Source organism: Gastrolobium bilobum, unplaced genomic scaffold (genome assembly GCF_033153095.1).
Source record: "Gastrolobium bilobum isolate Gb01-03AN ecotype WA unplaced genomic scaffold, APGP_CSIRO_Gbil_v1 utg28738, whole genome shotgun sequence".
NCBI lineage: Eukaryota > Viridiplantae > Streptophyta > Magnoliopsida > Fabales > Fabaceae > Gastrolobium > Gastrolobium bilobum.
The window spans coordinates 72521-84799 of record NW_026898759.1 but is presented as its reverse complement, the minus strand read 5'-3'; the positions used below and the strand labels follow the sequence as shown (position 1 = coordinate 84799).

Below are 12279 nucleotides of genomic sequence, written 5' to 3'. Positions count from 1 at the left end.
TATAAGCCTATAGATCGCCTATATCATATTATTTATTTTAAATAAAATTATTATTTTAATAATTTTGAACAATAAAGTAATATTTTTTTAATTATTAAATGCCAAATAGGTTTAAACAGATTAAGAGGCCTAAGTCAAGGCTTTTGTTTTTTATATATAGATCATGTCAGACTTATAATTGGTGTCTACACAAGACTAAAAGACCACGCTAAGCCTAAAGTATTTTACACAAATTTGACCTATTCAAAACAAAGACTAGCTCAACCTAACCAATTTACACCCCCTTAATTCTCTTCTACGATATCCGATATATTTACTCTCTCTAAATTGTGGCTGGAAATGGATATTGATGGGACGAGAATTCGTTCCCATCTAAGCTCATTTTGATGGCAAAATATCATCCGTTCCTTCATCTGATGAGAAACTTTAGCATTAAAAACACGTGTTTATATCTCTGGGACAAAAACACAGTGGGGGAACGGATGATGATGTAATTATTTGAGAAAAGTAGAAAAAGGGGAACGGAATGGGAACATTAAATATACCTGCTCCACTAGCTCAATCTCTCCATACACTTTGCAGGTAACGTTGAAAAGAAGCTTCCATAAAGCATAAGAGGTACAACAATCAAGTAGGAAGAAACGTGCACGACAGAGAATAAAGAATTCCTATTGGTTAAGAGGAAAGCAAGGCATGAGGGACTGCAGAAGAAAAGGAAAATCTCAACAATAAGTGTCTCATCCAGCAACTTGCGTCCCTCTGAGCACTGTTCACACCGCCCCTTTCATGCAGTCAAGAAAATAACTCAATGAAAATTACCAGTTTTGCCACCCACTCTTCTGCCTATAAATAGGACGTTCCAGCACGAAGAAAATCATTGAATTCCTTAAGAAGAGATCACTTAGTTTCTTTTGTAATTTTTACATTTCAGTTGTATAGTTTTAGGAATAGTTAAGTGACAACAACTTCTTCTCTATTCTGTATTACCCACTTGAGACTCCTCACGAGCAACAACCATACTTCTCCATTTACATTTCATTGTAACCTAACTTGTTTCTGATTAATATAACGTGTTATTTCTCTTTGTTTCCATTCGTTATCTCTGAACTGAATCTCGGGTCTATGGAATTTCAGTTTGGAATAATTATGTTTAGAGTATTAGCCATGGGCTAAGTTATTTGTGGAACGGAAAAACTGTGAAGTTCTTAAAGAACTATTTTCAAAACTCTTGTACTGAAGCTTTTGTATTTCTCTGGTTAAGTGTGCTATATTCATTGCATATCAATGGAAATTGAACGCATACTAAGAAAGGAACTTCCATAAGGAAGGGATTTCAGACATCTTAATCAGAGGGGGAAGGCAGTGTTGTGGAAACAACACTGCTGGTTGCCTTAGGAATAAGGAACCACCTCGTTCACTAAAGGTCCTGTGCTTAGTAACTGTTGGAGTCAAGGGGAGCCATAGGAATATGGAAACTTGTGAGCCATTTAGTCCATGAGCTGAGGAATCAGAGTTGGCAGTGAAAAGACCTGATCAAAGCCAAAAGGGTTAAGTCCTAAGTGGGGAATATAACTATTTAAGAATGGAACCGTGGATCCGTTCCTTGTGTTAAAAACTGTTTTATAATTCCATATTGTTGTCTCTTAAATATTATTATTGCTATTGTTATTTTCTTTATTCAATCTTGTATCTACAAATCCCTAATGAATACTGTCATTCCTTCTCTCATCAAGAAGGATTTCATATATAACGACGCGAAGAGTTGTTTCCTGTCAAATTGAACCTACTGTTCTTGAGGAACATTGTCAAGACAGCAGGGAAAGTTTGACCAAACAGAAGTTACTAACTTTTCTTCTCATTTTCATTCTTTTTAAAATAGTTTAAGGCATTACTTAGAGTGTTATCCTCGTGGGAACAATAATCTGGGCACTAATAGTCCCATTTATTACTACTTGATGCGTGCACTTGCGCACTTGGATTGAAGTCAAGAGAACGAATGTGTTTTTTCTTGATGAACTGAAGTAAGGGAACGTCCTTTATAAGAATATTTTAAGCAACCAACAAGTTCACACCCAACAACTTTTTGGCGCCGTTGCTGGGGATAGTTTCACTAAATTCTATCCTTATTACTGTTTTAAGTACATACTCTGTATATATTTCATTTATTCATTTTTTGTTACATATTCAGCTGTTCATACTATTTATGTTTTTTGGTTTATGAGTAAAGAGTCTGAAATAGATTCTCACCACTCCACTGAAATACCTGAGTTCTTCTTTGATCCTGAACCAGAACGTACTCTTCACAGGAGAAGAAGAGATCTCAGAGAAAATATTTTTGAAACAAACATGGTTGATCACAATAATAACAATGAAGAGATGCCTCATGAACAAAACTTCAGAGCTCTAGCTGCTTCTTTAAGGAACAGACCAGAAAGAGGAGTAATCCTCCCCCTGTAGCTCCCAATTTTGAACTAAAACCCATCATGTTTAACATGATCAGGGAGGCTGGAGTCTTCAATGGACTCCCTGCAGAAGATCCTTACACACACCTCACTAATTTTCAAGATATTTGTGATAATTTCAGAACTGAGGGTGTGAGAGAAGAGAGTATGAGAATGAGGCTGTTCCCTCACTCTTTGGGCTCAAAAACCAAAATCTGGATGAAATCTCTCACCCCTGGATCTATACACTCATGGGAAGAACTCTCTAACAAGTTCATAGAGAGATTTCTCCCTATATCTCGTCAAGCTGATGTTAGATTTGAGCTCTCTAACTTCAGAATATTTTATGGAGAAAATCTCTATGAAGCATGGGAGAGATATAAGGACATCATCAGAAAATGTCCAAACCATGGGGTGGAGAAATGGGGAATTTTATAATCTTTCTATAAAGGGATTGATCATACTTCTCAATCACATTTAGATTTTGCTGCATGAGGATACTTTTTCACAGGAACTCTTGAGTCAAGATACGAAATAATAGAAGGTACTGCAGAAAGATATCTCCAATGGCCACTAGAAAGAATGAGCCCAGTAAGGAAGCTAGGCATGCTAGAATTAGACAAGCAAACTACCATGGAAGCCCAACTGGCTGCACTAATAAATGAGGTGAAGAATCTAAAAACTGATCAGGAACAACCAAGAATGAGAGTCTTACAACTTACAACCACTGAGAGTGAACCATGCTCATCATGTGGTGATCATCATGATTCAGCAGACTGCCCATCTACAGCCTTGGTATGTTATGCAGAAAATTTTGGGAACATAAACTTCACCCAGGCCAAGGACAATCAACATGCAGGACACAACACCAATCAGAATTCTAGAGGCACCATAGTGAAAGATCAAAACCATAACCCATAATAGAGACCTCCCACGAACCAGAGACCATACAACAATCAGCAACAATACCAACAAGGTAGCAGCATGGAAAATGGAGCATATGACCAACAGAGAAGACCCAACTATGCTCCGTTCCCCAGAGATGACCAACACATCAATACCTTGAAGAATTATGTCAAGGAATATGTTATCAGAAACGATGTTGTGGTCAGAAATATTGAATCCCACCTGGGACAGATAGCTGCTAGCCTCAACACCAGAGCACCAGAAAAATTACCAGGGGACACTGAAGTTTCCTCAACATCTTCACCAGAAGAATGAGAGGTAAGTAACATGTCTAGCTAAAAACAATAAACTAAGCGCTGATTGAGAGGCAACCCAGTGATAATCTTTGTTCTCTAACAAAAATAAAGTTTTGGGGTGGTTAAGTTTAACCACAGAGCTCCCAAAAAGAGAGGGAACATCTGATGTTCACCTCTAATCCAAATAATTGAAATATGTTTCGTAGCAGGAACGTAGTTTTGGGATGGTTCAATAACCACATACACCCATATTTACCCATATATATATATATAAAATCATTATATATTCACAACATTTATTTTTTGCTTTAATTAAATATTTCTGTATTTTATGTTTTGCAATTTTTTAGTCCATGATGGGTATTAGATATTCATATTGTTATTTTGATAGTAATTCATATAATTTCTTTTTGGGAAATAATAGATTTAGTAGAGACCAAGGGAGGGGAACGTTCCCTGAGCTTAGGAGATAGGGATGAAAGGGACATTTGTCCCTGCTGAGTCACTCCAGGGTACGCAGCCGTTATGAAATCTACACTCATTGCAAATTTTTGAAAATGTGCCCTGCAAAAAGTAACTGTCCAGTCAGCCATTAATGCAACTGCTCCCCTTCTCTTTCCCTCTCTCCCACGATCTTGACCTAAACTGTTCCACCTCATCAGACCATCATCAACAATTGAATACCACTAACCCTTGACCACTTATTTCGTAACGTTCCCCCTCCACGTCCTGAAAAACTCCTCACTTTTCCTCCTCTGTATGTTTATTTAAACTCTTATCTTCTCTTTCTCAAGCCTTACCATTCTCTTGCTAACTTAGAAAATTTTACTCTTCATCACCCTTCTCTGCATTTTTTCCCTAACCTTTCCTTCGTTTATATCCATGACCAGACTCTCAGTAACCATCACCCATGTGGCCAGCTATGATCAGGAACCCGAAATCACTGAAGAGAATGTGTCTCTCTACCCAGAGAGGAACATTTTCTTAAAAGACAAAGCCCCTCTGCCCTCCTTCATGCATAAAGCTTTGAGCAAACTGAAATGGACCTGGTTTGCCACAGACGCACGAGAATTCTACCCCTCCTTAGTGGCTGAATTCTTGTACCATGCGAAGAGACTACCTCAAGGTTACACAGTTGATGAGGTAGTTGTGAGAGGGAAGAAAGTCTCATTCTCCCCTAAAGCCATCAAGGAAGTACTCCACCTTCCAACCATAACTGAATGCCCTTACTCTGGGTATATAGAGCAGAGAGAAAACCCTGAGTTCGTACTGGAAATGAAGGACTTGATCACCATTGGTGAATCTGCCTATGCCAAAGGAGGGAGATCTTGTTACATTTTACATAGCTTTAATTCTTTAGATATTTTATTTTTGGATTTCACTTTATGTACTATTAAAAAAATTTATACTATCATTTAATTATATTGTTAAATTATTAAAAGAGTTTTACTGTCGTAAGCACTATTTGAAAAAAAAAAGTTTTTAAATAATATGCCAATACATATAATAATATAAATTTTCACTCTCGCAATATAACAAATTTAAACTCAATATTTTTAAGTAAAACAAAACCAATATATTAATATATATTCATCTGCTAAATTTCCGCAGATGTTAAATCTTTTTTCTAGCTAGTAAGAAGACAATACAGCAACCTAATATCAACATTTGATCAGTGATGTTGGTTTAGGTTACAAACTTACAGATGGGCTACCTTGAATTTGAATTCGTGAAAGATTAAAGAAAAAGTTATTACATAAATTTACAGAAATCAGTCATAAAAGCCTCTTTAGATTATTTTAATTTGAACATTATTAACTGAAGTTCGAAATCCTGAGCAGGTGGGGTGAGGGCATGTGTTTGATCCTCTCCGATATCGTAAGATTCCCTCGAATCGGACTAGTCACGAAGCAACGAACCGATTGGAATATCTTAAAAAAAAAACTAGCTAGTATGAAAATTAACCAGTTAATGGCCAATTAAAGTTTCACTTTTCTGAATTATAATTTGATCTGGTGTCATTATAAAGTTTTTTACAATAGAACTTAATAATGTATTAATTTATCGTTAAAAAATAAAAGTTAGCAAACAACCCTGAAGATAACAACACCCTTAAAAATGTTTTTACATAAATAGTTGTGATGCTCAAACTAACACATAATTACACGAAAATATTAACAAATACAATTAAATCATGTCATCTATTCAATTGCTGATTATGTATCATATAATATTGCTGAGGCCTAGTAATTTTATGCGGCGATTCTATCCTTTTAGCCACATAACATATAATATCAAAGTATCAATGGATACAACCGCGTGCGCCTTGTCTTGAAATAAAACATGACTTGTTGCAAACCAGGAAATTGACACTTTGGGTGACAAAGACATGTGGTTCTAATACTAACGACTGAACATGTATAAGTTTAACTTTATTCCAAAGCGAAACCAATTGGTTTACCTATCCAAAACCACTAGCTATCATGTTCAACCCTGCCATTGGTTTTAACCAATATTTGGCCGCTTCTTTGGCTTACTAGCTTGGTCATCTCATACATTTCTTACATCAATAGTAGAAGTGTCTGCTTCTATGGTTTACTTGTTTACTTGATTACATCCCTTACTCTTGTGAATCATACGAGGAGCCCAAAACTTTTTTCAAAGAATACCTTTACCATAAGGTTAAATGACAAACCACAATAAGTGGCCTAATATCATATTTCAACTTAGAACATTGAGAGTGTAGGTGACCTTACCCGTACTCTGCGCAAAGATCCTACATACATCAATAATAGAAGTTTCTGTAGGAAATCTTAGATTTATGCGGAAGCGGTTTAGGACCTAGTACATTGGTATGCTTACCGAATCATCATTGTTTCACAATTACCTCTCGGTGCGCAGGTCTCGTGTAGAATCTTCCTTTGTAGGATTCCTCTTCACGAACAGCTCACCTCAGCGCCGCAGCACGAACAACCTTCTTGAAGCTGGACTGTGGCAGATCTTCCAAACTATCTCTCGAGGAGGAAGGGGAAGTGTGTGGGCACTGATTAGATTCAGAGCTTGCCTCTTTCTCACAAAAAAGACCTTGGAGGCTGATGACTTAAGAGGTACTATTTATATGGGTTCCAAGAAACCCTAGCTCATTGGGCTCTAGGTTCCTTGGGCTCTTCTCATACTAATAACCCATTTGGGCTTTAGTAAAAGAGCAAACCCAACAGTTTCTGCCTGTATTGATTACACCCCTTACTCTTAGGAATGGTACTCATTATGTACTTAACCCAAAACCTTAAAGTTATATGTCTATATATATTTTGTACTTATATAGTTCTCACTTAATTCACTTCTAACTGACGTGGAATTTCACCATCATTCACGCTTAAATATTTCAAACTTAAGAGCTCAACTCATTTACTTTAGTTAACTACATCCCTTGCGGACTTAATTGTATGAGGCTTGTAATGTGTGGGCCAGCTCTAAGTGAGTATAGGATGTCTCCGACTATATAAGCCCTTAGGACCACTTTGTTTGTCAAAAACACATTAAAATCCAAGGTCACCCCTTTGGGAGATCATCCTTATTGAGAATCCCCCATGGGGTCATTCTCTTGCAGCAAATCCATTAAGGGGGCGTTTGGTTTGGTGGGTTTTTTGAGATAGATGGGTAAATTGTAAGTGGGAATGTTGGGCAACCATGTTTGGTTCGACAGCTTTTAAATTTGGCTATCTAAATCATTTCCCTACTTCACCAGTTTGCATAGCTATCTGAAACGAAAAACCCGGCGAAATAATCCCACTTCTTATGTGGGTTTGCGTCTTATCTAGCTATCTGAGAACAAAGTCTTGGCGTGCGATGACCAGCGTACCCCCGTAAGCGCGCGAAAGTGAGATTGTCGTACCAAATGGCAGAGTTGTTACTTGTCACTTTCCAAAGACCATAAACTTGCACAGACGAAGAGGGAAACTTGCAAGCGGAGTAGAGTGTGGTGTCTTCAAGCAACGGTGACGGCAGTGCCTACATCTTGCGTTCGTTGATTGCCTTCTACTCTTCGGTAACTTTATGTTTGTTAAGCAAGTTGAAGTTGAGTCTGATATTGAAAATAAAAAAGTGTTTACCTGTATGTGTCTCTCTGTTCAACTTTCTCAAAGACTTGGCTTCTGAGAAGGCAAACCTCAATGAAGGTGGGATCCTCTTTGTCCCTAACCTGTCTCTGCCTCCCTCCAATTATGACTTTGATATAAGTAAGGGTTACAGAGACCATACAAATATATTTAAAGAGGGTATATATCCTGTTTTCCTGTCGTATACTGGTAATTTTAAGGTCACATGAACCCTCCCATTACATACGGCCTACTGTCAACTTTCTTTCTTCAAAAGCTTGCAAGAATTGGTCACCCAATAACTTGGTACAGTACAACAATGTGACTTAGCTTCAGGTTGTGGAAGGTTGAGTGGTACTGATGGATTTTTGAAGGTGTTTTGTTTCCAAAAAAAGATAGTGATATTACAACAGTTATTAATAAAGATTGACATTGAAGAATATTAATTCTTTTGTTTAAATTGTAAACATATTAAATAGTAAATATTTTTTATTTACTTTAAACATTTATACTTACAGTTTAGCTAAATTACATTCTTCCCTTGTATCATAAACCTATTATTTTTTAAAACAAAAACGAAACAGATTCATTTTTATTATTTTTCTTATTTTTTTAATCCAAAAGTTTTAAGTGTAGGAGAAAGTGAACGATTTTAGATGTAGAATAAATGGAGTTTGCTGTAACTTGGTCAAAAGTCCCAATAAGGCAGTAACCGCAGTTTCAATTCCTTTTATGGCTTGAGGTTGGTCCATTTTGCTCCTTTTTTTTGCACTGACAGAGTGTATCAGATGATAGCCATTGATGAGGAAAGTATGGGAATGACCAAGTGTGGGACTTGGCACTATTTTTCAGTCCAAACATTTGAAGCTAGATAATTATCCCAACAACTTGTGGTATATATTCTGTCTTAGCGCTGACCAGTTAATCATCACTGCTCTTTAATGCTTCTTGTCTTAGATAGCATACTATGTACCTCTCTGTCTATGGATCCATTACTAAAATTAGAAAAGGCTAATTTTAAACCATAGCTTGATAAATGTAGGTTGTGGAAGTGAAACAGCTTACAGAGGCTGAAGTGAAACAGCTTATGGAAGTTGTAAGTTGTTCTTAACTCTTGTTCTCTTCTTTTTCTTTTGTTTATAATTTTAAAGTTTTCCTAACTTAAATTCCTTGGCCTAAATTGCAGGCTGATGTAGATGGAAATGGCTCAATTGACTACATAGAATTCATCACTGCTACAATGCATAGGCACAAGTTGGAAAAAGATGACCAGCTTTTCAAGGCCTTCCAATAACTTGATGCACAGTGTTAATATACTATGCTTGGTTCCTTTTATTTAAGATGATGTTTGTAGTAACATAGGTATCAGGATAAATTATTAAAAAATAAGTCAGTGTCTATCTGTTTTTTGATTTGGTAATGTATTGTTACTCAATGTGAAAGACAGTCACAACACCAGATGCTATACTCTATACCATTTATTTTAATTCACCTTTTCAAAGTATAACTAACTGGAAAATAAATGTGTCAATGTCATAACGTATAACTGGAAAGTATAACTAACTAGGAGCAGAACACCAAATTGAAGTTATAAATGTGTCAATGTCATAATGTAATTGAGAGAAAATTTGCAAGCCAAGCATCAAGAACTAATCCAAGCAAAGAACTCGTCTCCCTGTCCGCTCCTTTCCAAGAATCATGTTGATTACCAAATATGCTTTTTTAAGTTATGTTTTACAGACAAAGGAAAATGCTTAAACCAAAGTTGTTTCCTGTACCAACCATTCCCAACTTACCAGATAAGAGAGTATTTTAAATAAGAACGAAATAAGGTATAGAGAATGAGAAAGTGAAAGCAAAAGTATGAGACCTCATGCCATAAGACGGTAAAAAATCAACTTATTTCTAAATTGAGCAGTGGCAATAATCACTAATATGAAGTCATGAAGAAGAAGAAACATGTATATTCAAAGTATAACTAACTGGAAAATAATAAATCCTCCAAAACAGAAAAGACAAAAAGATACTAAAATGTATAGAGCAAGACGCTTCCAAATCTCTATGCAAATACAAGATAGCAACGCTTGAAGCAGCAATGAACAGCACTGTTTTAAAATCAGGGTTATTTTGGTAATACCAACTTGTTTTTCCATCTATATTTTACCTTCAACCAAACATAGATTTCATAAAAGTTACCTAATTTCCCCAGTAAAGTTTTTCCCCACCAAACAATTTTTTTTTACATTTTCCTACCTATCTCACTTTATCTCACTTTCCAACCATTTCCCCATCAATTACATTTTCCTAGTATTCAAAAAATTTCTCCTAAACCAAACGCCCCCTAAGAGCGTAACTATTTCATAGGCATCCAGCTACGTGTATCATTTGTGCATAGGTTGTTGGCTACCGGTAGGGAATTCCACTTATAATTATAGGCAGCCAGGGATATAACAACTGGATAAATAATAAAGGTCTCTTTGCAAGGTGCATCACAAAACTATTTATCCCGTAATGAGAATATGACCCTTCGAAGTGAATCCTTCCCTTACTCCTTAGGCTTTGTTTGGGAGTTTGTAGGGGAAAGGAAGGAAGGGGATTCAAGGGAGAGGGACGGGAAGGAAAGGAAGGAAATTGAAGGATATTTCCTTCCCTTGTTTGGGAGTTAAAAAATGGTAAGGGAGAAAAATACAGCATTAATGAGATATTTTTTCCAATTTATCCTTTTTTTTTAAATTATTATAATTATAGTATTTTACAAATTAAATTAAATTTTAAATTTTATAACAAAATTTCTACGTTGCAAACAACGAAAATTACGTCACAAAATTATTTTTTCGTCGGAATACTTTCGTCGAAAAGCGACGAAATTTTTTCTCCGATGAATAAATTTTCTATCAAAATTTTTGACGAAATTCCGTCAAAAGTTTTAAAGAAAATGATTTCCTCCATCAAATGTTTTAAACGCAAAAAGAATGCCATCAAAAATTTTGACGGAATATTTTTCGTTCAAAATTTCAATGGAAATGTATTCTGTCGAAAATTTCAACGGAAATTTTGTTGTCAAAAATTTTGAGGAAAATGTTTCATTCGAAACATTCGACGAAATTTAGATTCTGTAAAGAATTTTGACAGAATATTTTTTCCGTCAAAAATTTTTATCAAAATATTTTTCGTCAAAATTTTTTATGAAAAATATCTTTTTGTCGAAATTTTTTGACAAAAATGAGTTCCGTTGAAAATTTTGATGGAAATGTTTTTTATAAAAAAACTTGACGGAAATATTTTTCGTCGCAAATTTTCGATAAAAATTTCGACGGAAATTTTTTTTGTCAAAAAGTTTAACGAAAATGAGTTTCGACGGAATTTTAATTTTGTAAAGAATTTTGAAGAAATTTTTTTCCGTCAAAAATTTTCGATGGAAATGTGTTTCGCTGAAAATTTTGATGGAAATATTTTTCGTCAAAAATTTCGATGAATTTGTTTTTTTGTGAAATATTTTGAGGGAAATGTTTTGACAAAATTTAGATTCCGTAAAAAAAATTGACAAAAAATTTTCTGTCAAAATTTTTACAGAAATATTTTTAGTCACAAATTTTGATGGAAATATTTTTCATCAAAAAATTTTGCGAAAAAGTTTGATGAAAATGTTTTTTGTAAAAAAATTTGACGTAATTGTTTTACATCGAAACTTTTCGATGGAAATGTGTTTCGTCAAAATTTTGGACGGAAATATTTTCGTTGAAAGTTTTGACGGAATTATAGAATAATTTTGACTGAATTTTTTTTCCGTATAAAATTTATGTCAGTGATTATGGAAAAATCTTGTTTCGTCTTTAGTTTTGACGGGAATTTTTTGACATATATGATTTTCATCAAAAAATTTATTGCTGTTTTTGACGAAATATTTTTCGTCTATAAATTATGTCGGTATTTGAGACCTTTATAATAACAAAGCCTTGAATACTGAACTCTCCTAATTACAAAAATTAGGCCATGTTCCTTTAATATATATCTTACCAAAACCAAGTAATTCTTTGTTTAGTCTTTTTAGTAGTTTAGTATCATGTTTAAAGAATGTATCATCATACATAATTTTTTTTACCACTTCTTCTTGTAAGATGGAAGGTTGATAAGTAGGAGTTAAAATATTATTTCACCACCGACTCATGATATGATAACAATGGAGATCTCGGCTATTGGTGAACCATCCGCTGAGGAGGTTGATCTCTTGAAGTGTAGTACTGTCAAAGCTAAAGAAGTGTTAGGGAAGAAACCGATATCTTATAAGGATACACTCTTACAGTTGAATGGGCTGAAAGTTACGGATGATGTCGAGGAAAAGGATTGGTTTGAGGAGTTGGATGTTCATGGTATGGAGGAGGATGTTCAATCAAATGACCAAGATGATCCTTTCTGTCCTACATACAGATTTTCAAAAGAGCTATATAATGAGAGTTGCAGGCCTTGGAAGCAAGCTGTGATTATCAAGCTCTTGGGAAAAAGGTTGGTGTAAAGTTTCTGCTGAACAGACTCTTGAAG

General features: G+C 35.2%; 1 non-coding gene across 1 annotated transcript; it reads right to left on the bottom strand.

Moving 5' to 3' along the window:
• Positions 1 to 2750: 2750 nt before the first annotated feature.
• Positions 2751 to 2857, bottom strand: LOC133283908 (small nucleolar RNA R71). The gene has a single exon (XR_009747843.1). It is a non-coding gene; the product is annotated as a small nucleolar RNA R71 (small nucleolar RNA).
• Between the last annotated feature and the right edge of the window lie 9422 nt (positions 2858 to 12279).